We start from the raw sequence: 15,017 nt of genomic DNA, 5'->3' as shown, positions 1-15,017 counted from the left end.
TCCAGCTCTCTCTCTTTGTCACCCACAGCTCCCTCCTTCATCCACAGCTCTCTTTCCTGCATTCACAGCTCCCTCCTTCACCCACAGCTCTATCTCCTTTATTTCCAGCTCTCTCTCTCTCTTTGTCACCCACAGCTCCCTCCTTCATCCACAGCTCTCTTTCCTGCATCCACAGCTCCCTCCTTCATCCACAGCTCTCTTTCCCGCATCCACAGCTCCCTCCTTCATCCACAGCTCTCTTTCCCGCATCCACAGCTCCCTCCTTCATTCACAGCTCTCTTCTTCATCAACAGTTCCCTCCTTCATCCACAGCTCTATCTCCTTTATCTCCAGCTCTCTCTCTCTCTTTGTCACCCACAGCTCCCTCCTTCATCCACAGCTCTCTTTCCTGCATCCACAGCTCCCTCCTTCATCCACAGCTCTCTTTCCCGCATCCACAGCTCCCTCCTTCATCCACAGCTCTCTTTCCCGCATCCACAGCTCCCTCCTTCATTCACAGCTCTCTTCTTCATCAACAGCTCCCTCCTTCATCCACAGCTCTATCTCCTTTATCTCCAGCTCTCTCTCTCTCTTTGTCACCCACAGCTCCCTCCTTCATCCACAGCTCTCTTTCCTGCATCCACAGCTCCCTCCTTCATCCACAGCTCTCTTTCCCGCATCCACAGCTCCCTCCTTCATTCACAGCTCTCTTCTTCATCAACAGCTCCATCCTTCATTCACAGCTCTCTTCTTCATCAACAGCTCTCTCTCTCTCCTCTTTATCATTCCTGCTGACGTCTCCCTCTTATCCCCACGGTACCACAATTCTACCGCAATGTTACCGCAAAGTGTGACAAAGCCACCCACCACCCCTTCCTTCCGCCCCTCCCTCCTAGCCGCTAAACTTTAACTGGCATGTTCTGCAAATGTTTGACCCTAAAGGCTTGTGAACATAGGATGATAACGTTAGTTTGGGGGCTGAAGAGCCAGCAATAGTTTACCAATTACCGGTTTCGTCACAACTGTGGGGCCATTATGGACCCTACAAGTAGCTTCTCCGTTCTAGATTTGAAGCTTTCGTGACTGCAAGGATTCATACTCTTAGTTCTTTCGGTAAAGTCACGTAGGTAAAAATGAAATTAAAATTAATTTCACCCTGAAGACGGAAGCTTGTGTTGCCTCCGAAACGTCGTGATTTTGATTGTTTTATTTGTATTAATTTTAATTTCATTTTTACCTACGTGACTTTACCGAAAGAACTTAGAGTATATAGCTTCTCCGTGTTTCTGTCGCTACTGACATTGCCCATAGAGTTACATTACCCATATTGCCCAACCCTCGCTGCCTCCAAAGCGTTGGATCAACAGGCTAGCCACGTGTAGCAGTGTAGCCACCAGCACCACCACCTCCAGTACCACCAAAGACAAAGACACCCCCGTTTATAGTCTTAACAGATTGTTGGGGCAAGTGCTGTTAGCGAGCACCTATGAAGGGGTGGCACGGCACACGAGGGGGTGGGTGGCCAGCACCTCGCAAGGCCCCCTTTGTCTCCCCAGTGGTGATGTTTACACACCGCATCAGGTACTCGTTTGAGGCCCAGAACCGGTTCAGATAATCGTCACTGGCGTTGGCCGTGAGCGGGAATCGAACTCGGGCTGTCAGATTCGTAGAGCAGCGCGCTAGCTGCTACACTACCACTCCCCAGTGTTACCACCACCACCAGTACCACCAGCACTACCACCAGCACTACCACCAGCACTACCGACACCACCACCCGCTATTGGTTCCCGTCTGTGCCCACGTGGTTGGGGCGAGGTGGGGGAGAAGGGGTTCTGTGCCACGTACAATGACTTGTGGTTTGATTAAACACACTGCGAGCGTAAAGAGAGAGAGAGACAGAGAGAGGAGAGAAGAGAGAGAGGCGGGGAGTTGTTTTCTTGCTGTGGTTGTCCCACCTGATGACGATTTGCTTGTGTTGCGATTGAAACGTTGTGATCTGTTATTACACGCTTTCTTTTAACTCACTCTGCCTGTTGTTGTTGTCGTCGTTGTTGTATCTTCAAATCTTGTAACTCAATTTTAACCAACTTCCCAATGTGGTATCGACTGAAAACTTGGTATACTTAGGTCATACTGATGACAATACTATATTCTATCATAAAAACAATTCAATATATTTTTAAACGTTCTTTTTTATATGTTATGTTTCGGCTTGGGTCTAATTGTCCACGGTCAACTGACGTTGGCTGCAATTGGCCACGGTCCCCTTACGTTATGGCAAGCTTCGGGGTCACTTCCTGGAGTCGTGGAGTTCTGCCATTACTAGTACATTTCATAAAAGCGTGTTTAAATTTATTTTTTTAATATTACAAATTTTTCTACTTACGTGACTTTACCGAAAGAACCAAAGAGTAAAGAGACGTCGCCTTTATTGCATCGTCGCTTTCCACGCACACGCGCACACAACACAACAACAACGACACCAGAAAGATAGCGCGGGACAATTTAAAGCGACGCACGCGGCGGATGCTCGACAAGACTTGAAACACTTTCCACAGTCCATTCGCGTCCCTCCGCCGTATAAAAAAACCTCCTAGAATTCAGATTCGAAATGGTAACTCGTCCGCTACCGTCAGTTCTACATACCTGTCAACCCCTGATCAGTGCCTACCTCATAACAGACCAATTCAGACCATATTGGTCACACTAAATCTCAACGTTCATCCTACAAAGTGCCATCACAATGGAGAAACACAAACAAATGGACATTTTTGTGCCCGTATTGAAACGGCTGTACGCCGTACGGACCTGAAAACTCAATTTCCCTGCACAAGAATACGGGTAACTCGTATGGGGTGACAGGTATGTAATTCTTACTTTAATTCTCCCTTTAAATAGTACATATATAGATAATATATTGTCTTTCTGTTAACCGTGACTCTGCTGCACCAGTTGACTGGGTGAAAAGTTGGACAGATTTTCTTACCAAATGCTGCCCCAACTGGCTTAACAAGCTTCATAAACGACACGACCTATGGAGGCCGGCACGGCACACGAGGGGGTGGGTGGCCAGCAACCGTGCCCGGCCGCCTTTGTCTCCCCAGTGGCGATGTTTACTACACTACACCGCTACACCAGGTACTCATTTGAGACCGAGTCGACCTAGGGGAGGAGGCCCAGGTACCGGTTCAGACAATCGTCACCGGTGTTGGTGATGACCGCGAGCGGGAATCGATCTCGCGGTGCCCGGACTGAAGCGCTAACCGCTGCACCACCACTCCCCACAAACAGACAGACACGGACGATCACAGTCTGAGGACAAATCACACGGATAAGTAGGCAGCCTCGCAATATGGCTTAGAGTATAGGTCGAAAGGTTATTAATCATTTCTAAATCACGACCGTTTTTGAAGCAGAGAGAGAGAGAGAGGGAGACAACAGCTGACGCGAAGAGAATTTGTCGACAACGTGGATTACAAGCGAAAACGAAATCGTGAAAACCAAAATGTTCCTCTTTTTTTTTGGTATGATACCCAAATATTTATTTCACTCGACCGCTGTGATGTTTCGTGCCATCAGTTGGGGGGGGGCGGGGGGGGGAGACAATGTCACATGGAACTGAACCTGACCCCGACGAGAACGGCACGAAAAATAACTTCAGAGCTCACCGGATTCCTCCAGTAAATGTAAATATTCTGACTCTGACTTGTCGTTATGTGACCCGCGACCCGTTCGTGAGACCTATTGCTAAATATGCTAAATTCCTCTTGATATGCAGATTATTTTGTCAAGGCGCACTTTCCCCCCCTTCCAACCCAGCTTAAATAGACGCTCCAAGCGTGGTGGTGTTTCATTTAGACGCTGTCGCCTCGACAGACCTGGTCTTCACCTGAGGACGGCTGCTTGCGTTGTGGCCGAAAGGTCGTGAGAATTATTTTATTATGTTTTATTTTTATTATTTTATTACTTCCCTTCTACGTGGCGACTTTACCGAAAGAACCACGAAGATGAATCCCTGCAGTCACGAAAGCTTTAAATCGAAAAAATCCATAAGTTACATTTGTGAAGTGGCGCGCATTTCATCCGTAGATCCCCCCTCGCCCGGTGCGCCAACGCGGATTTTCTGCTGTCACTCCCGGTTGGCCCTTGCTGGACATCTGTTTAAAATATATACTAACAAGAGCTTCATATTTAAAGATTTCGTGACTGCAGGGATTCATCTTCTTGGTTTTTTCGGTAAAGTCACGTAGAATGGAAATAATAAAATAATAAAAATAAAACATAATAAAATAATTCTCACGACGTTTCGGCCACAACGCAAGCAGCCGTCCTCAGGTGAAGAACAGGTCTGTCAGAAAGACAGCGTCAGACGCTTCATAGCTCATCGGATTTCTCCAGGACCTAATAAAAGATTGTGGTTCTGCACGAGAACGAGGAAATAATCTGAACCCAGCGGGATATAATTTGTGATCCCCGGGGTCGCTTCTGAAAGTAGAAGATAATAGCTCATTGGGCTTTACCTGTTAACATACATTTTATACTGGTAGTAACCTCCTGGTTATACCAGCCCACAGGGGATTATTTTTGTCCGTCCGTCGTGCAGGGAGAAGCTGGTGGGGCTGGGTGTGGAGGGGCTGCTCACCCCGTGATGCCCTTATCAACGTTTAACCTACTCACGCCGGCTTGTGCCCGCCCTCACAGTCGGCCATATTTGCGGAATACACCACGCCATGGCCGTTGACCCTGCAGGCCATTGACCGAGCAACCCAACGTGTTCCTACCAGCTCCCTCCGCAGGAATGTCTCTCCACTTCAAAAAATACATGCATTCGAAATGCCCGTATAAGTACCATACGAATACAATATATACCCTACAATATATACCATATCAGGCTCATATATATTAATACCTCGCTACGTGTACAATAAAAAAAAAATCCACAATGTTAAAACCGACTATGTTTTTTTTAATTCCTGAAACTTTCAATAGGGATTTTAAATCAATGCGACTAAAATATATTTCGTTTGACAGCTCAGATATTGATGTGATGCAATCTCGATGAGATTCGTTACTGGCACCTCTTTAGGCAGTGTAATATATGAATGTGATTGGCTGCTCATGCCAGAGATGAATGTGATTGGCTAGTGGCGCCTCTATAGGCAGGGTAATAGATGAGCGCGATTGGTTCCTGGTAGTGTAATAGATTAATGTGATTGGCTACTGATGCCAGAGATGAATGTGATTGGCTATTGATGCGAGAGATGAATGTGATTGGCTAGTGGAGCCTCAAATGGTAGTGTAATAGATGAATGTGATTGGCTATTGATGTCAGAGATGAATGTGATTGGCTATTGATGCCAGAGATGAATGTGATTGGCTATTGACGCCTCTAATGGCAGTGTAATATATGAATGTGATTGGCTGCTCATGCCAGAGATGAATGTGATTGGCTCGTGGCGCCTCTATAGGCAGGGTAATAGATGAGCGTGATTGGTTCCTGGTAGTTTGATAGATCAATGTGATTGGCTATTGATGTCAGAGATGAATGTGATTGGTTATTGATGCGAGAGATGAATATGATTGGCTAGTGGAGCCTCTAATGGAAGTTTAATAGATGAATGTGATTGTATACTGATGCCAGAGATGAATGTAATTTGTTATTGATGCGAGATATTAATGATCGGCTAGTCTTCCGGTGCAAATTATTGAAAGTCGCACTGTTATTTTTCCCCTCGACCCCGTGGTAAACATTTTACCGTAAAAAAAAATTTTGGGCAAAATAAATGTCAATGGTTGTTTATTGTACAATGAGAGTTAACTCAGGAGGGCCCTCTGCATTCTAAATATTTGGCCCCATATCTTCCAAACGAAGTGCTTGGGGCTGTGGGCAGAGGTCGCAAACTGGTTTTGACTCCTTACCTGTACCAGGCCGCACCAGGGTCGCAAACGGGTACCCGTACCCGGCCGGGTATGGGTACCCATACGCTACCCATACCCCTACCCTACCCGAAATGAGTGACAAACGGTTACTCACTGGTGACTCACGGCCTACCCGTACCCGTACCCGGCCGCACCAGGGTCGCAAACGGGTACCCGTACCCGGCCGGGTACGGGTAGCCGGGTATCGGGTAGGGTACGGGTATCGGGTACCCAGTTGCGACCTCTGGCTGTGGGAGGAAATAACGGTGCCGGGGAGAAGCCCACCACCACCACCGCCGCCACACATGAGCGGATAACACTCATCACCCGGCGCTCATTATCCGATGCTAATCAAAAGCGTCACTCAAGGCGCTCTGTGACATCGGTTACGAAAACGGTGACACGGCGTGGAATTGTTTAGATAGCAGGGGCGGTGCTGCGAGGGTATATTGAGGAGTGAGTGAAAGCAGCGATAGAGGGGTAAGTTGGGGGGATCACGGACGGGGCTACAGGGGAGGGACCGGTAGAAGTGGAGGGGGTGAGGGGAGGGAAGAGAATGGGCGACGATGGAGAAGAGGTGGTGAGGCTTTGGGAGAGAAATGCAAGGAGCTTAAGGAGGGGGACTTCTTCGTGTAAAGGGGCAGTGCTGAGTCAATGAGCAGTGTTGAGTCACTACACTATACACTACGATACACTACACTATACACTACTACACTCTACACGACTACACTTTACACTATACCACTATACACTACACTATACACTTCGCCACTATATACACTACACTATACACTACACGACTATGCACTACACTTACACGAGACCTAAAAAACTATACACTACACTAGACAATACTGTACACAAACTCTAGCTTTTCCCGGGGGAATTCCCGGATGTTACCATGCCAGTCGAGCCTAACCGAAAGAACTAAGAGTTTGAATCCTTGCAGTCACGAAAGCTTCAAATCTAGAACTACCGGAGGGGGTCTAACCGGGGTGGAGCTACAGAGGGGGTCTAACCGGGGTGGAGTTCCAAATTTTTTTGGGGGGGCAGACCTCAAATACCCGCCGCTCGCTTGAGAAGACCAATCAACGAACCGAGCCAGGATCATCGATCTCGCTGCGTTGAGATCACGCGGGCGAAGGTCCCCACCAGCTACCGACTTCAGCATCTGCCGTTAGCTTAATGGCAGCACCTATGAAGGAGACAAAGGTCCCCCGTGTAGGCTTTAACTGACTGTAAGGGCAAGTGCTGTTAGCGAGTAGCAGCGCCTGTGAAGGCTGTTATAGTACACGAGGGGGGGGGGGGGGTGGTGGCCAGCACCACGCCCGGCCGCCTTTGTCTCCCCAGTGGCGATGTTTGCTACACTACACCGCTACACCAGGTGCTCATTTGAGGCTGAGTCGACCTAGGGGAGGCCCGGGACCGGTTCACTCGTGTTGGGAATCGAACTCGGGCAGACATACACACACAGACACACTCACAGACACACACACAGACACACACACTCACAGACACACACCGACACAATCACAGACACACACACAGACACACACACTCACAGGCACACACTCACAGACACAGACACATACACCGATACACTCACAGACACACACACAGACACGTCTCCTATCCTATTCTCTAAGACGTGGGCAGTCGATTCATGATGTTGGGTCTCCGTTGTTTGGTCACGTGCCACTTCCTGTGCCTGCCTCTCCACGGCAGAACGCCTGCACACACACAGAGACACACACACAGACAGACAGAGTTACACACACACAGAGACACACAAACAGAGGCATACACATAGACAGAGATACACAGAGAGACACACAGACAGAGTCACACACACACAGAGACACACAGACGGAGACACACACAGAGACACACAGAGAGACACAGACAGAGACACACACACAGACAGACAGAGTTATACACACACAGAGAGACAGACAGAGGCATACATATAGACAGAGATATACACAGAGACACACAGACAGATAGAGTTACACACACACAGAGACACACAGACGGAGACACACACAGAGACACACAGAGAGACACAGACAGACACACACACACAGACAGACAGAGTTATACACACACAGAGAAACACAGACAGACAGAGTTACACACACAGAGAGACACACACAGACAGAGATAGACACAGAGAGACACACGCACACACAGACAGACAGAGTTATACACACACAGAGACACACAGACAGACAGAGACACACAGACAGAGACACAGACAGACAGTTACACAACAACAACAACCGCCATTCGCCACTAAGTGGCGGTGACGTCACCACGACGAGTTACACACACAGACAGAAAGAGATACACACAGAGACACACACACACAGACAGAAAGAGATACACACAGAGAGACACACACACAGACAGAAAGAGATACACACAGAGAGACACACACAGACAGAAAGAGATACACACAGAGAGACACACACAGACAGAAAGAGATGCACACAGAGAAACACACACACAGACAGAAAGAGATACACACAGAGAGACACACACACAGACAGAAAGAGATACACACAGAGAGACACACAGACAGAGATAGACACAGAGAGACACACGCACGAAAACAACAACAGACAGAGTGAGTTCAATAATAAAAAAGCGTGTAATAATAAAGAAAAATTTACGGTTCAAAAGACCCAAATGATGGTCGAATAGCGATATGCCCAACAGAGGGCGCTAAAGCTGCGTTCCGAAAACTCACCGAGGCGCTCCCTATTCTTAGGTTTTTTCGGTAAAGTCACAATTAAAATTAATAAAAGTAAAATGAAAATCACGACGTTTCGGAGGCAACACAAGCTTCCGTCTTCAGGTGGAGCTGTATCAAGTGAGAGAAATTCCAAGAAAACAGTTCTTGTATATATACTGGTTGAGGGTGTTAAGTACAGGTAGTCCCCGAGTTACGATGGGGTCCGACTTACGATATTTAGATCTTACGATGGCGATGTCGATACGACACAATTGCCATCAACAACCTAACATCGTTCAAGTATGCAGACGACGGACAGAATATTGGTGAGGACAGTACGATATGATACGTTACGATACGTTCAATGCATTTATACACTACACTATACTACTATACACTACACTACTATACACTACACTATACACTACACTATACACTACACTCTAGACACTACACAGTACACTATGCACTACACTATACAATACACTAAAACTTCACTATACACTACATTATTACACTACACTATACATTACACTATACACTACGCTATGGTACGTAGCTTTAGCGATTTCATTTTAGGGTTACCACGATACGTTCAATTTGTTACAAGTTTTTTATAAGCAGATAGGATTGTTTCCTGAAAAAACTTTCTATTAAATTGCAGTTCATATATGCAGGCTAAGAATTTACCTTGTTTTTTTACTTTACATTTTACTGTGCAATACAGTATTGTAATGAATAAATACATACGGTATATAGTTTATACAGTACGGTACTGTAAATTGCTCTGTTTTGCTAAATTATCACCATTCTTTAAGACTCCTGGGTAGGCTAGGCCATCTTCGACTTACGATATTTTCGACTTACGATGGGGTCGTCGTAACGCATCTCCATCGTAAGTAGAGGACTACTAGTATACTACACTATACACTACTATACACTACACTATACACTCCTATAGACTACACTATGCACTACACTATACACTACTATACACTACACTATACACTACTTCTTCTTGGTTCTTTCGGTAAAGTCACGTAGAAGGGCAGTAATAAAATAATAAAAATAAAACATAATAAAACAATTCTCACGACGTTTCGGCCACAACGCAAGCAGCCGTCCTCAGGCGAAGAATGAGACATTATTAAGCTAGGAGCTTATATAGGTGTAGCGAGGAGGAGCGCCTTAACAAAAGAATGTGCATATGAAGATGGCGTCCGTCTCAAATTTCTCCATGAAGATGTTGGCTACAACCGGAGATAGGGGGGAGCCCATTGGGGTGCCCTCAATTTGCTTGTAGAAGGTTCCATTCCAGGTGAAGTATGTATTGGTTAAGCAGTGTCTCACCAGGGGGGGTACCCCAGCATTCAGTCCTTGATGAACCAAGTCTTCAATGATTGCGATGGTGTCAGGCACAGGCACCTTGGTGAACAAGGAAACCACATCAAAACTGACAAGCAGGTCGTCTGGGGACAGGGCAATCCCCTTGATTGTCGATACCAGGTCAGTAGAGTTTAGTACTGCAGAGGTGGTTTTTCCAGTGAAAGGCCGTAGGATTTCGGACAAAAAACGAGCCAGTTTGTAAGTGGGGGAGTTGATAGTAGAGACAATGGGACGAAGAGGTGTATCTTCTTTATGTATATTTGGCAAGCCGTACAATCTTGGTGGCCTGGCTGCAGAAGGTTTCAACGAGAACTGTTTGGTCTGATCAATTAATGCGGTTGAAGCAGAAATGATGTTGTTGGTTTTGGAGACGAGGCTGTTGGTGGGGTCTCTTTTTATTTTTGTATAGCTGCCATCGTTGAGTAGTTCTTGAATTTTGTTGTTGTATTCTATTTTGTCCATGATGACAGTGGCATTGCCTTTGTCGGCTGAGAGGATGACAATGTCATCCCTCTTTTTTAATTGAGCTAATTCAAAACGCACATCTTTGCTGATGTTGCTAGCTGGCATCTTAGCGTTTTTGAGGGTTACAGAGATTTCAGATCTTGCTACGTCTGCAGCGATGTGACTCAAGCCCTTGAGAGCTACATCTACTCGAGCAATTATATCATTAACTGGTATGTGTCTAGGTGTGACTGCAAAGTTTAGTCCTTTAGCTAAAACGGATTTCAAACCTTCAGAAATAGGACTGTTACTGCGATTAATTACGACTTTGTTAACATCTAGCTTTTCAATGTGTGGGTCCGGTTTCTTGTTTGAGAGGCGGTTGAATTTGGAAATCAAGTTGTCCTTTCATTTAGTCGACATAGCGGCAGCTGAAGAGGCAGTCATTTTTTCCACGTGTTCCCAATCCGATGTGGACATTGTTGCACTCAAAGATAAGTGTGATTTGTAGAGTGTCTTGTCTAACTGATCTAGTTCGGTGCGTGTAAGTCTGATTTTCTCTGAGATAAGAGCTAAGCTAGTTCTAGACAGAATTCGTTTCGCATTAGAAGAAGTTACAGCAGCGGATGTTAGTGTAAATGCGTTTGGTATTACCTTAGAGTCGCGGCATCTCTTCAGAAAGGTGAGAGACTCGAATAGCTGAGCCTTCTTCTTAGTGTTATACACTACTATACACTACACTATACACTCCTATAGACTACACTATGCACTACACTATACACTAGTGCTGTACTAGTATACTACACTATACACTACTATACACTACACTATACACTCCTATAGACTACACTAACACTACACTATACACTACACTATACACTAGTGCTGTACTAGTATACTACACTATACACTACTATACACTACTATACACTACACTATACACTACACTATACACTAGTGCTGTACTAGTATACTACACTATACACTACTATACACTACACTATACACTACTATAGACTACACTATACACTACACTATACACTACACTATACACTAGTGCTGTAATAGTATACTACACTATACACTACTATACACTACACTATACACTCCTATAGACTACACTATACACTACACACAAGTGCTGTACACGTGACGAATTGGCACGTTCTGTTTACGTGACAACCCTTTCTAGTAGGCTGTGTCGGGTGGTGGCGGGCTTTAACGACACATTTATATTTTTACTCGATTTAACCCAAAACAACCTCTATTATGAATGATATTGGTCGTGAAAGCCTGCTACGTGTTAAACCCATTCAAAATGTCTTGGCTGCGTGAGGATACTGCTGCTGCATCTAAACTGTATCCCCCCCTCCCACTCAAAGTGACCTGATGATGACAGCAATTGCCCCTACAGTCTGCTAAGGCTATATGGGGGATCTTTGTTTAGTACTTAAGGTGATCCAGAGTCTGAGACCAGGAAAGGCACCGGGCAGAGATGATCTCCCAAGCGAAATGCTGAGGGAGGGTTGCGTTTGTGCACATACTGCCCTACATGACATCATAACAACAGTCTGGACCACTGGACGGGTTCCGCAGGATTAGAAGGATGCCCTGGTGGTCCCCCTCTGTAACAACTACAGGGACATCTCACTCCTCAGTGTGCCGGGAAAGGTCCTGGCAAGGATTATTCAACATCGCCTTGCTAAGCACGCTGAGGGGAGGCTTGCGGAGCCCCAATGCGGTTTCAGGAAAGGGCGGTCCTGCACATATATGCCATATTTTCTGTCCGTCTGCTACGGCAGAGGTGTAGGAGATTCCAACAAGACCTGCATCTCTGGTTTATTAACCTGGTAAAAGCCTAGGCTCTGGGTTGTTTTTCAGGCTTTCGGAGTCCCTGACCCTCTGCTCACGATCATAGAGGACCTTCATGATGGAGAGCGGGCCCGGGTAAAACTACGTGGCCGGGAGTCGGAGCCATTCCCTGTACACCTTGGGGTGCGACAGGGATGTCCTCTGGCTCCCACATTATTTAACTTTTATTTCGACCACGTAGTTCGTGAAGCCTTCAATAGCTGTATCGGAGAAATATCCATCTGGTACAGATACAATGGGAGGCTGATCGATGCCCGGGTGCGGTCAAGGGATGGCTTCCTATTGCTCAACCATGTTATGTATGCTGATGATCTGGTAATTGCTGCTCACTCAGAGGAGATGTTGGAGGCGCTGCTGCAGAACCTGGAGCTTGCTAAGAGGTGGGGACTCACCATCAGCCCCACCAAAACTAAGCACCTACCTGGGTATTTTGTACCATCGGACACTCCACCCGCACAATTCTTAATTGGTGACAGGGCAGTTGTGGAGAGAGTGGAGAGTTTCCCATACCTGAGCAGTGTGCTCATGACCGGCTCCGGTTTAACAGCAGAGGTCTCACTCCGAATCAGTCGAACGGCATTATCTTTTAATCGGTTGCGTAACGCTGTGTGGAAGCTACCTGGTCTGTCGGTACGCACGAAGCTTCAGGTCTTCTCGGCCATAGTCATTCCCTCCCTTCTCTACGCTTGCGAAACGTGGACCCCCCTAATGAAGCATCTTCGCTGGTGAGAAACATTTAGGCTGGCCTGCCTACGATCCATCCTGGGTTTAACCAGGCTGGATTGTGTGAGGTGCTCACAAATCCTTGAAAGATCTGGACAAAGTCCCATCGGTGAGCTCCTCCGGCAGGCAAGGCTGCGTTGGCTGGGCCATGTACCCCGTATGCTCAGCCACCGCATGCCTAAACAGTTTTAGTTCGGCCGGATCGAGGGGGTTAAACGGGCGCGGCACAGGCTAGGGAAGAGATGGAGTGATGTGGTACAGGAGGATGTGGAGCTGAGTGGACTTGCCGATGACTGGAACCAGCGGTGTTAAGATCGGCCTCTGTGGAGGAGGCTCGTGAAGGACGCTACTGGGCAGTTGGAGGCAGTCGCCCTCCAACAAAAACGGAGGGCGGAGGAGCGACGCTCACAACAACGAGTGGAGCACCGGACGGCTAAAGCACAGCAAGTTGGCACAGTAGGGGACACAGGTGGTGCATCAGCCAGTCGTCTCGGTCATCTCGGTCAGTCGACCCGTGGCATCTGGCTCTGCCCCGTGACCTCCTGCCAGCGCGCGTTCGACACTTCACGTGGCCTCAAGGTGCACATAGCCTGGCACAAGCGTCGTGGTATCGTCACCGCCACTTAGTGGCGAATGGCGGTTGTTGTTGTGTGTCTATGTGTGTGTGTGTCTGTGTGTCTATATGTGTGTCTGTGTGTCTATGTGTGTGTCTGTGTCTCTATGTGTGTATGTGTATGTGTGTCTATGTGTCTCTGTGTCTCTGTGTCTATGTGTCTGTATGTGTGTCTGTGTGTGTGTCTGTGTGTCTATGTGTGTGTGTCTATGTGTGTGTGTGTGTGTCTGTGTGTGTGTCTATGTGTCTATGTGTATGTGTGTGTGTGTCTGTATGTCTACGTGTCTGTGTGTGTGATTGTGTGTCTATGTGTGTGTGTCTGTGTGTGTGTGTGTCTGTGTGTGTGTGTTTCTGTGTGTGTGTCTGTGTGTGTGTCTGTGTGTGTCTGTGTGTCTGTGTGTCTAGGTGTGTGTCTATGTGTGTGGGTGTCTGTGTGCTTATGTGTCTGTGTGTCTATGTGTGTGTGTCTTTGTGTGTGTGTGTCTGTGTGTGTGTCTGTGTGTGTGTCTGTGTGTCTGAGTGTGTCTCTGTGTGTCTGTCTGTGTGTGTGTGTGTGTCTGTGTGTGTGTGTGTGTCTGTGTGTGTGTCTGTGTGTGTGTCTGTGTGTGTGTGTCTGTGTGTCTATGTGTCTGTGTGTCTATGTGGGTGTGTCTTTGTGTGTGTGTCTGTGTGTGTGTCTTTGTGTGTGTGTCTGTGTGTATCTGTGTGTGTGTGTCTGTGTCTGTGATCAATGCGGGACGATCCCTTCTCTCTTACCCAGGCAGAGCGTGGGGAGCGCGAGAGCGCACAGAGCCAGCGCCAACATCCAGGACGCGACCTTCATGGCCTTTGAAAGGAACGAAGAATCAACATTACACACATCACACATATAAAAAAAACGGTATATATGAAAAATTAAAAAAAATTTCAACGAAAAAGTTTAACAAAAAAATATATAACAAATATAAAAAAAAAACATTTATGTTACTTTATGTGTCGGTAATTTTTGTTAGACGTTTCGGGGTGGCTCACCAGCAAAAGCAGAGCACCCGGTTGTGATGTTTATTATGAATATTAAGTCGTCCCGTTCTTTGAGTGCGTCCGATCCAATCTCGCCCTCCTCTCTCTCTCTCTGTGTGTCCCTACTCACGACCTCTCGGCTTTTATGCTCTGAGCAGTAAAACTGAAATCCTATCGCACCCCCCCCCCCCTTCTCGCCCTAACCACCCTCCTCGCTAGAAAAAATAAAGACAAAGATCCCCCCTGTAGCCTGAACAGACTGTTGGGGCAAGTGCTCTTAGAAGCGAGCAGCGGCGAATATGAAGGTCCTCCCAACTGTGGCACACGATGTAGGTGAGGGGAGGGGGG

The 15,017-nt window shown here is 47.0% G+C and overlaps 1 long non-coding RNA gene across 1 annotated transcript; it reads right to left on the bottom strand.

Annotated features, from left to right (window-relative positions):
- Window positions 1-2,423: 2,423 nt before the first annotated feature.
- Window positions 2,424-14,767, bottom strand: LOC144949884 (uncharacterized). The gene is made up of 3 exons (XR_013640316.1): window positions 14,682-14,767; window positions 14,427-14,496; window positions 2,424-7,628 (listed from the first exon to the last, which is right to left on the bottom strand). It is a non-coding gene; the product is annotated as an uncharacterized LOC144949884 (long non-coding RNA).
- Between the last annotated feature and the right edge of the window lie 250 nt (window positions 14,768-15,017).

The sequence above is a fragment of the Lampetra fluviatilis genome, chromosome 55, assembly GCF_964198595.1.
Source record: "Lampetra fluviatilis chromosome 55, kcLamFluv1.1, whole genome shotgun sequence".
Classification (NCBI taxonomy): domain Eukaryota; kingdom Metazoa; phylum Chordata; class Hyperoartia; order Petromyzontiformes; family Petromyzontidae; genus Lampetra; species Lampetra fluviatilis.
The sequence above is the reverse complement of the archived record's forward strand: the minus strand, read 5'-3'. Positions and strand labels throughout refer to the sequence as shown.